Here is a 13008-nt window from a genome sequence, read left to right as displayed (position 1 = left end):
GGCTGCATACTGGTCATGCCGTGACGTGGCTGCATACTGGTCATGCCGTGAAGTGGCTGCATACTGGTCATGCCGTGACGTGGCTGCATACTGGTCATGCCGTGACGTGGCTGCATACTGGTCATGCCGTGACGTGGCTGCATACTGGTCATGCCGTGACGTGGCTGCAGACTGGTCATGCCGTGACGTGGCTGCATACTGGTCATGCCGTGACGTGGCTGCATACTGGTCATGCCGTGAAGTGGCTGCATACTGGTCATGCCGTGACGTGGCTGCATACTGGTCATGCCGTGACGTGGCTGCAGACTGGTCATGCCGTGACGTGGCTGCAGACTGGTCATGCCGTGACGTGGCTGCATACTGGTCATGCCGTGACGTGGCTGCATACTGGTCATGCCGTGACGTGGCTGCATACTGGTCATGCCGTGACGTGGCTGCATACTGGTCATGCCGTGACGTGGCTGCATACTGGTCATGCCGTGACGTGGCTGCATACTGGTCATGCCGTGAAGTGGCTGCATACTGGTCATGCCGTGACGTGGCTGCATACTGGTCATGCCGTGGCGTGGCTGCATACTGGTCATGCCGTGACGTGGCTGCATACTGGTCATGCCGTGAAGTGGCTGCATACTGGTCATGCTGTCACGTGGCTGCATACTGGTCATGCCGTGACGTGGCTGCATACTGGTCATGCCGTGACGTGGCTGCATACTGGTCATGCCGTGACGTGGCTGCATACTGGTCATGCCATGAAGTGGCTGCATACTGGTCATGCCGTGACGTGGCTGCATACTGGTCATGCCATGAAGTGGCTGCATACTGGTCATGCCGTGACGTGGCTGCATACTGGTCATGCCGTGACGTGGCTGCATACTGGTCATGCCGTGACGTGGCTGCATACTGGTCATGCCGTGACGTGGCTGCATACTGGTCATGCCGTGACGTGGCTGCATACTGCTCATGCCGTGACGTGGCTGCATACTGCTCATGCCATGACGTGGCTGCATACTGGTCATGCCGTGACGTGGCTGCATACTGCTCATGCCGTGACGTGGCTGCATACTGCTCATGCCGTGACGTGGCTGCATACTGCTCATGCCGTGACGTGGCTGCATACTGCTCATGCCGTGACGTGGCTGTGCTCATGCCGTGACGTGGCTGCAGGCTTATAACGCTTTGGCCAAATGGTTTAACTAACTTTACTTATGAGAATACAAACATTTAAAGTATTCAAGTGTGTAGTTATGTAACCTGCTGATAATGACTCCAGGACATCAGTGATCTGTTTGTATCTTTAAGGGACCTTGCAGGGCTTTTAGGCTTTATGTATCAAAAAAGTGGTCTGCACTGAAGCATTTGTGTTTAAAAAAAAATAGCATTTTTTTACAGTCTGAAACGCTACATTTTTATTATGTGTATTTCTACGATGGTACAATGCGGCGCATTCGGCGCTAGTATTCTGCACTAAAAAAAACACGGTACCTTTAAGGTGAGGGAAAAAACTAACACAGAAAATCATCAACACCGTTCCTTAATACGAAGACCTGCGCCAATATGCAGATGTTTGTCCGTCCCCTAACTCCTCCCACTTGTGCCATAAATCCCTCATCTCGTCATAGACAGACGCAGAAATACTCAAAAATAGAGCAATAGAAAATTGTGTAACTATAATTAATACATAGACGTTGCCAGGCGCACACGAGTTGTGACCAAATAACAACTTTGCGCCTACATTTTGCCTTCGATACATAGAGCCCTGTGTCTGAATGTGTATCAGTGTGTCTGTGTAACAGCGTGTCTGTGTGTGTGTATCAGCATGTCTGTGTGTTTATCAGTGTGTCTGTGTGTTTATCAGTGGCTGTATATTTATCAGTGGGTATTAGTGTGCCTGTGTGTGTATCAGTGTGTCTGTGTGTGTATCAGCGTGTCTATCTGTGTGTCTGTGTGTGTATAAGTGTGTTTGTGTGTATCAGTGTGTCTGTATATTTATCAGTGTGTATCAGTGTGTCTGTGTGTGTGCGCTAAAGAAGGAGGATGGCGGTACCAAGGGAAAGGTAATATCTTTACTGAGGCCCCACGCTCTCCCTTTGGCAATCAGTGGGAAAGAGGGCAAGGCCTCAGTATATGGGGGGGAGGGGGGGTACATTTGCACTCCTAAATGTTGCCGCCCTACCCCCGGGCCTATTGGGCCTAATGGGAAATCCGCCACTGCCCACACCTATGACAGGCCTACAAAGGTACCCCCACACCACATATCCTACACACATCACTAACACACCCCGTTTGGTACACACACACATCACTGACACACCCGTATGGTACACACACACACATCACTAACACACCCCGTTTGGTACACACACACACATCACTGCCATCCCGTATGGTTCACACACACATCACTGACACCCCTTATGGTACACACACATCACTGACACACCCTGTATGGTACACACACACATCACTGACACCCCTTATGGTACACACACATCACTGACACACCCTGTATGGTACACACACACATCACTGATACCCCTTATGGTACACACACATCACTGACACACCCTGTATGGTACACACACACATCACTGACACCCCTTATGGTACACACACATCACTGACACACCCTGTATGGTACACACACACATCACTGACACCCCTTATGGTACACACACATCACTGACACACCCTGTATGGTACACACACATACATCACTGACACCCCTTATGGTACACACACATCACTGACACACCCTGTATGGTACACACACACACATCACTGACATCCCGTATGGTACACACACACATCACTGACACACCCATATGGTACACACACACATCACTGACACACCCATATGGTACACACACACATCACTGACACACCCCGTATGGTACACACACACACATCACTGACACACCCTGTATGGTACACACACACACATCACTGATACACCCTGTATGGTACACACACACATCACTTACACACCCTGTATGGTACACAAACATCACTGACACCCCCCGTATGGTACACACACACACATCACTGACCCCCCGTATGGTACACACACACACATCACTGACACACCCTGTATGGTACACACACACACATCACTGACATCCCGTATGGTACACACACACATCACTGACACACCCATATGGTACACACACACATCACTGACACACCCATATGGTACACACACACATCACTGACACACCCCGTATGGTACACACACATCACTGACACACCCATATGGTACACACACATCACTGACACACCCGTATGGTACACACACACACACACATCACTGACACACCCTGTATGGTACACACACACACATCACTGATACACCCTGTATGGTACACACACATCACTTACACAAACTGTATGGTACACACACATCACTGACACCCCCCGTATTGTACACACACACACACACACACATCACTGACACCCCCCATATGGTACACACACACACATCACTGACACAACCTGTATGGTACACACACACACATCACTGACACACTCTGTATGGTACACACACATCACTGACACACCCTGTATGGTACACACACACATCACTGATACACCCTGTATGGTACACACACACACATCACTGACACCCCCCTATGGTACACACACACACACACACACACATCACTGATACACCCTGTATGGTACACACACACATCACTGACACACCCTGTATGGTACACACACATCACTGACACCCCCCCCCCCCGTATGGTACACACACACATCACTGACACCCTCCCCCCCCCCGGTATGGTACATACACACATCACTGACACACCCTGTATGGTACACACACATCACTGACACACCCGTATGGTACACACACACATCACTGACACACCCCATATTCTACACCTCACCAATCACTGACACACCCCTTATGGTACACACACACATCACTGACACACCCCTTATGGTACACACACACATCACTGACACACCCCGTGTGGTACACACATCACTGACACACCCCGTATGGTACACATGCAATGCCCTCCAACAGACACGCGCAACTATAGTAAACCCGCACACATCACTAACACTGAAGTTCACCCACACCCATGACAGGCCCCCAAAGGTCATCTCCCCCCTGATACGTCACCTATTATATACACACCTCTGACAACTTCCATGGTACACTCACACCCCAGACATGTCCTATTATGGTACACACACCCTATGGTACGCATGCACTCCTAACATGCCTTAAAAAGGAATTGTGCTATTTGCTCATTAAGAAGCAAGTGGAGCTGTGAGATTGTAAATAAGAAAGATGGGCTACTCTGGGTTCCCAGATTTAAAGAAGTACCCCGTAGTGACATCGCACTTTCACAACTGTGACAAACCCAATTACTGATACCACAGGACACACATACCAAGGTCACATTTTACAGGACATCAGGGGAAAAAAAACATTGTTTCCTGCATCACCTTGTCTTGGAACACACAACATTTATTAACCCTACCTCCTCCCTTCATTGAATGTATTGATCAGCTTGGCGAGCAGGAATGATTTCCCCCCCTCACCCCCCCCTGAGTTGCAATGGGTTGCTGACCCCTCTGGCACATGAAGGGTTAAATAGAACCTGTTAAAATAAATCAAACTCATTCATATTCCCCCCCCCCCCCCACACCAAAAAAAGTTATTTTTAAAGAGGGTTTATTGATCAACTTCAATCCATAAACGAAAAACAGCAGCAGATTTATGGTTTGATAACGAACCCATTGAAAGTAGACAGGTTTTTCCTTGTTCAATTCAGGGCTAGATCTTGATGCAGTGTTGGGTCCAGCGAGTGGCTCTCTCTCTATGTCCCTTAGCTGCCAAACTGGTGCAAATATATATATTATATATATATATATATATAGGTTTGCATCTCATCCCAGCCTCTGTTTAAAAGCTGTGTTTAAAACAGCATGCATTGGCTTGAGGAGTGGCTTGTGTAATACGAGCTTGAGACAAAAGGTGGCACTGAGTGCTCATTTGCATGTCATTTCCCAGAATCCCTTGCTGCAGTGGAAGTGCTGTATGCTGGGTGACAATGGGGAAAGACGGGGTTGCAGACCTGTCTAAGACATGCAAATGAACATACAGTAATATTTACAGTTGCTATATATATATATTTAAAAAACAACGGCAGGGAGAAGGAGCAGCTCAGTGAGTAAAGACGCTGCCTATGATAGCAATGAGTTTGAAGCAGGGGAACTTGGTTCAATTCAGCAATTCAATGTCAGCTCCTTGTGACCTTGGGCAAGTCCCTTTATCTCCCTGTGCCTCAGGCACCAAAACACAGATTGTAAACTCATCTGGGCAGGGACCTGTGCCTGCAACATTCCCATGCGCTGCGTACTGTGCAATTGTTAAGCGCTTCCAGTCCCATTGGGAGAAAAGATCTATATGAAATAAAGTTATTATTTACCAGAGGAGAAAAGCCTACATTTGATTGTTCAGCCTCACTATTATTGCAGCTTTAGTGCTGGCTAAACTGATAGTTTTGTTTGTTAAACAACCCCCCACCCTTCCTGTCCCTATTTTATTTACCATTCCTTTCCCCAATACCTTAATTACAGCCACCACATTATTATGTATATGAAGTCAAAGTTGACTCGTTCTTCTCTCCTATTGCACATTTAAGCTCCTTCAGTGAGGCAAGACCTACTGTAGTCCTGAAAAAAAAGGCACAGCGATATCACTAATGAGGGTCTCAGGGTCAGGAGTTAGACAGGCTGTGAATATATCATATGTGGAAAAACAACCCAGCTCAGATCCTAAATAGCCCTGGAGAACTAGGTAGATAGGAAGACAGAAGACGTAGAAGGGATTGGAGAAGCGGAGAGAACAGGACAGAAGCGAAGTAGACACATTTAAATTATCTGTTGGGAATAGAATTGACATCAAATGTGTATCCTCCTTTGAGGCTCCGTTCCCACTAGTCCTATATCTAAAGTGTTAATGGGATTTTTTTATAATAATGTCCACTCTTGCTTCCAAATTGTCATCGTAAAATGAATTTAAAAGACTGGGAGCAAATATAATTTAACGTGGATTGGCATCATTAAACAGTATATAGAGCTCTATGATTCACTGGGGCCGATGCAGTAACTTGCGAGAAGGCTGAATTTGGCTGTTTTATTGCGAGATTGGCATGTAGTATGCAGTTGATGGCGGTATGTGTGCGAGTTACCTGAAAAACGGCATATGCAATTGTTGCCGGAAATCAAGCGCTGGCGGGGTGGCGAGAATGGCTATTTCGCCATATTAAGCAGCACGCAGAATGCAGTAGATGCCGAGTAAGATCTCGGGGGTGCGCGGGAGAAACTCCTTGCGAGAAAAGCGCCAAAAAGCTGCGGCACCAACAAGCAGGCGAGAGCCGAAAATTTCAGCTGCTAGTGACATTGTTGTGTCATTGTACTGTTGCTGCTGGCAGCGCAGCTTCAATTGTATTACATGTCATTCAGAACCTGTTACATGGGTTGTTTATAATAAAATACATTATTAATGTTAGCCAAAGGTGTCTGTCTTGTGAATGACAAGAAGCAGGTATGTTCCTAAAACTATCTATTGAGGGACAGCGCTGTGAAAGCCTTGCTAATGTCACTAGCAGCAAGAAACACACTGCTGTGAGTAACAGAATGTAAGGTCAAACTATCCTGAGGTGATTTTTTTCATGTTCAAAAGTTGCCGCCAAATTCTCCTTCAATACAGATGCATGAAGTGATCCCCCACTTGCTGCATGCACGGGTTACAGTACACACAGCAACTCACTGAAGTGTACTGTAAGCTTTGCTACAGAGTCCAACACACAGACACAAATGTACATGAAATGTCACAAGACACATGCACACATGTCTTCACGTGTCAAAGAACAGAAGACACAACTGTAGCACTGCACCAGGTATGTTTCTAAAAGTATCTAATGAGGGACAGCAGTAAAAGGTTTGCTAATGTCAGTAACTGCAAGACAGTCACAACGGTGAGTAACTGAATGCTTTAAGCAAGAAGGAGGTTTTTTTATTTATGTGCAGAGGTCGACGCCACATTCAAGTGAAATCCGGATACATGCAGTCATCCGCCACTGACTGCAGGAACTCGCAACATGTGCAACTCACCATTGTATCTCACAATCGCTATTTACTGCATTTAGCGGCAAATTCCCGCCAAACACAGGAGATTTAAGCGCGCTGCCGACACACACATATCGCAAGTTACTGCATCTGCCCCACTGTCTCTAAGTCTCATGGAATGGGGCGATTTTCACTCTGGAAATTAGTTCTGTTTACAGCCAGAAAACACAAGGGAAGCACAAGGAAAATCTTACTGCAGAAAAGAAAGATGTTAATACAGCGAATAACATTACAAATGTAGAATGTGCGTGATGTAATTAGAAATTGTAAGCAGTTTGTTCACCCTGTATAGATAATCAAGGAAAGCAAATGTATATTTTTCTAAAAATAAATCATCAATATATTGAGGCATAAATTAATGTTTGTGTGTGTGTGTGAGAGCGATAAAGACACACACACACACACACACACACACACACACACACACACACACACACACACACACACACACACACACACACACATATTATTTTGTGTCTCTGTGTGTGTGTGTTTTATAAGAATACTGGTACCTGTTACCTTAACTTCTTTAAGTCTGAAATTATAGTGTAACATACTATAACACATTCATTACATAAACTTTACCAGACTGCATTCCTAAACCACACATTTTAGGATAACCTTTAGTATAATTATAATTGTTTTCAGCGACAACAAAAAAAGTAATAATACTGTAAGTCCTTCTCTAACTAATTACTTTTTTCCTTGTGTTTTTTCTAATATTCTTGCATCTAAAAGTTTTCCAAACTCTTTCTATCTCCATCCAAGTTAAAAAAAAAAAAGCTCATTTGTTTTCAATGAATGTGTTTCATGTATTCATCTCTTTCGTTTAGCAATCATAACCACTATATCAAGCTTTATTGGGTTTTAGTCTCCTGATTCCTCTATCTTTACTCAGAAAGTTTTGACCTGACCAAAAATTGACATCATATTTCTCAATTCTGTGGTTTTACAACTCACATCCTTTGCAAAATGCAGGAAACACGCCTGAATTCGCTAAAATCCATAAGCTGCATTGATAAAAAAAAATGTATTTTAAATATGTCATACATCCCACAAGTATTGTAACATTATTATTATTTTTTTATTTCACATTTCAAAGTCAAGAAAAGTTGCTTGAATAGCTGGAGAATATATATATATAAAAATATATATAAAAATTAAAAAATGTATAATGTTACATATATACAAACATATCACAATTTATTCGTAGATATAATATGATACATGCATAAGAGACTCTTTGATTGAACAAATATATTTTTGGGACCATATATTTAATTGAAAGCTGTAGGTTAAATTAAATCTAAATGCATATATCATGTGAGGCATAGACCTGCTTGGTTTAACAAGCCCTTTCAAATAAATTGAGTATGTCCACATTTTTTAATTGCGAACAGAAAAGTACAAAGAACATTTACAAAAGAGGGGAAGACGCGGAAGGCAGGACAGAAAGAGGGGGAGAGAAAGAGCAACGAAAGAGAGAAAGAGAGAGAAAGTAAGAGAGAAAAAGAAAAAAACTAGAAAGGGAGAAATGGTGGGAGAAAGAAGAAAGAAACTAGTAGCAATCTTGAGTAATATAATAAAAATTCGCCACGATCAAAACTAGCAAATGTTTATAGACGTTCTAAAAAAAAACCTGTGTATTAAGCTCTTAACTTCCATCCCTTTATGAAGTGAAAAGATGTACAGTGTAAAAAGGGAACAGTATGAAACGATATTTAACAAGCGGTTGGGGGTGAGGGAGGGGGGGGGGGGGAATTCTCCCCTTTAAATGTGAAAGTTATGATTTTTTTTGTTGTTGTAATTATTACTGTTGAACAGAAATAGCTTAAATGCCAGGACAAACTCATTTTTAAAAGTCCAATATATATATGTCCCGGAAAGCTTCCTACCCACTCGGGGCAGGGCAGGGGTTAAGTGGTCTCTTTCTCAAAGTCTCCCTGCTGCAAAACCGCACCAGAGGAATGGATTCCAATTAGCAATTACACGGGATTCGTTTGGTCTTGCGTCCTGCGCAAATCTGGTGCTGTTCATTAAAACCAATACTCAATTGAAAGAAACAAAACAGAGCATTTCATATTTGCTAAGTAGCCTAATAGAATGCAACATGGGCAGAAAGGTGCATTTTATAAGGGCGCATTGGTTGACCCAATCAATCTACTTGTTAGACAGTAAATAAAGTTGACCAAGTATTAATCCTGAAATTAATTAAATATAAATATATATATATATATATATATATATATATATATATATATATATATATATATGTGTGTGTGTGCGTGTGTATATACACACACACACACACACACACACACACACACACACACACACACACACACACACACACACACACACACACACACACACACATAAATTTAACTTTATTTGAAAGGGTATTATTTAAGACCGGTTATTATTTTTGTCATCTTTTCAGGCTGACATTCTCTTTTGCATATTTTGTTCTGCATCAAACCTTAATACATGTAAATAAAATATGGCTTTATATATCCACTTAAACGAAAAAGTATATAAGTGTTTATCAATTGCTTTGAGTCCATATGTAATGAAATAAATGTGTGTCGATATTATATTCACCTAAAACATGGTACTGTACTGATGATGAAATTGTGTGTTTAACCGATGAACTAAAAGGTAAAATGATCCATTTTAAGTCATTTCCTTGCCTAATAAAGTGAACGCATTTAAATAAAAACATGTACAAGAAGAATGGCATCCATACTGTATAATGAGCACATGAATGCAGTGATTCGTTCAAAAAGAGGAAAATGTATGTGAGATTTAATATTTAGAATTAACATGTATTAAAAAAATGGTTACGCCCCAGAAAAATACAAAATAAAGTCAACTTCACAAGCTGAAAGTTTAATATAAAATACAAACTACGAATGAAACCAGCTGCATGTGTTACAAATAGAATAAACAAAGTGTATTTCCCAAAATCATGCTCTCGTCCTTTGCCAATGCCAATCTTTAGACAACTGGACTAAGAAGAACCCTCTTTCAGATTTTGTTTTCAATGCAAGTGGGTTGACTACAAGAGGAAAACAAAGTTAACAGAGCCCAGCCAAGCGCTTTGATACTGTAACAAGGGGGAGGCTGGGTGTGGAAGGGTGCTGAATGATATACTTACTTGGAACACAAAAGGGTGGGCAGCTATTAAGGACCTGATTTCTAATCCCTAATGTTATTATCATATGGAGGAAAAACGTGTCTACTTGCAACAACACACAGAATCCCAGCGAGCTCCAGAAGCCCCCAAAACATAACCCATCTACTTGCTACCACTCTAGAACCTAAATGACTTCAATTTTACAAAGGCATGAGATTGGTAAAATGACATTGTCCTGCTGATTGTGTTGCTTTCTTGAGAAAAAGAATGAGGACAAATCAGGTTTTGTCTTTCACTGAAAACGGAAAAGCCATTGAAATTGGTTCATATGAACGTGTGTGTGTGTGTGTGTGTGTGTGTGTGTGTGTGTGTGTGTGTGTGTGTGTGTGTGTGTGTGTGTGTGTGTGTGTGTGTGGTGTGTGTGTGTGTGTGTGTGTGTGTGTGTGTGTGTGTGTGTGTGTGTATATATATATATAACTTTTATGTGTGTATATGTGTATATATATTTGCAGACCTGTCTAAGACATGTGAATGTGCTCACAAGTGATATTTTTATTTGCTATATGTGATACGGTGGAGGTTATTTGTTGCCTTTTTCACCCACCATAACATATTTTATATATATATATATATATGCAAATACAACTGTATGTTTGCTTTCCTGTGGAGGGTTTTTGTCACTTTTTTTACTCACCATAACTTTACTCAGTATTATGGTATATATATATATATACCATAATACTGAGTAAAGTTATGGTGAGTAAAAAATGTGACAAAAACCCTCCACAGGAAAGCAAACATACAGTTGCATATATATATATATTTTTATATATATACACACACACACACACACACACACACACACACACACACACACACACACACACACACACACACACACATGTGCTGCCTAAACCAGGGCCTTATGTTATTAATGACTTGTAAAACTACCTTATTATGTATGACAGGGTTATCATTCAAACTGATAACATGGTATATGCGACACACACGGAGCATTATTATACTCTGTGTTACCTACATGTGCTATATAACCCTACTTTGCATTACACACATATACCCCCCTGCAGAGCCGTGACCGTATGCGGTTATTGTTTCATCTTATTAACCCAAGTAGTGGCTAGAAGGCACAGTTCAGGAATGTAAAGCCACTGGCACACAGAAAGCTAGGAGCAGCATTACAAAAACACTACCCAGTCTTTATTACAAACACCCCCCACCCCTCCTGATATACCTTACAGATCCACAACGAAATGTGTTGACGCCCAAATAACACTTTAACCTTCAATATTTAAACTTCCACCAATGCAATAGTTAAGGCTGATAAATCCCCACCACTTTTTGTCTCCGGATAACTTGAAATATATTGCAACAATCTCATGTTAACAGACAAAATAGTGCTTGTGCTTTAAAGTCCTAAACATGATTTAATCTTACTCGTTTAGATTGCCAGCTCTCCAGGACAGATATAGTAATCCTACGGGTGTCTTACCCTGTCAGGACATCCGGTGCTTCTATCTAAAGACACTTTGCAAAACTCATGGTGCATAAGTGCTAAGAACATGTATTGTATATAGAACACGAACATCAGCATTCCCATGACACTAGTAATAACAAACTATTAATAAACAGGTCCCTAATGTTAGGTATTAAAGTAAGAGGGTGTAATGAATACACAACATGCTCAATTATCTATTCAAACGGGTATATTAACCCCTTCAGTGCGGGTGGTGCTTGCTTTGAAAGGGTTAAGCCAAGAACATGAAATGAAAACAGAGGAATAAAAAGCCCACTGATATATCTGACTTTCTGCCTCCATTTCCTGCTAAACTCATAAAAAAAATCCTTCTTCTCATTTGATTTACAATGAATCCATGAACCTGCTCACAGGAACATGTGTTCAGTCTTGTAGAAATGAACCATAAAAAGCAAATTGCTGCAGTCTGAAACGCACCAAACCTGCCCCCTTTTTATTGGTACTTAATGACAGAAGCTGAGCATTGCTGGGCACTGCACCCTCACTGGGGAAAGGATCAAAGGGGCTTTTCTGTTCTAGGAGGTTGCAGGGCCAAGACTGGGCAGGAAACCTCATAAGGTGGGCAATAAAAAAAAAAAGAAGCAAATAGATGCTGGGTCCAATCTACAGTGGTGGGATTTTGCCTGGGACGGGGGTGGGGTATTTGGATACTATATACACCCCTCCCCATGGGGACACATTCCATAAACAGAACCAGGAATTCGCAATGTTACCGTGTTTAGAGCTGGAATGGACAACACCTTCCAAATATCATCTATACATCAATCCGCCCACCTCTCTGTCTGTCTGTCTGTCTGTCTGTCTGTCTGTCTACAGTATCTATCTTCTATACTTTTCTGTGTTACTTACTGAAACACTAATGCAATCTATGAATAAACCAGGAGTAAATGCATATCTATCTATATTTGGAGAGGGAATGAATGTGTCTATATATATCTGTGCTCCCCTTTGGGAACCTTTTTTGTTGTTCTCACATATATATAGATACACACACATACTCAACTATCTATTTATCAACCTATCTACAATATATATATATAATTTCGTTAGCCACAGAACGGTATATATATATATATATATATAAATAACGGTATATATATATATATATATATATATATATATATATATATATATATATATATATATATAAATAAAATGAATA

Source organism: Ascaphus truei, chromosome 13 (assembly GCF_040206685.1).
Source record: "Ascaphus truei isolate aAscTru1 chromosome 13, aAscTru1.hap1, whole genome shotgun sequence".
Taxonomy (NCBI): Eukaryota; Metazoa; Chordata; class Amphibia; order Anura; family Ascaphidae; genus Ascaphus; species Ascaphus truei.
Note: the sequence above shows the minus strand (reverse complement) of the source record.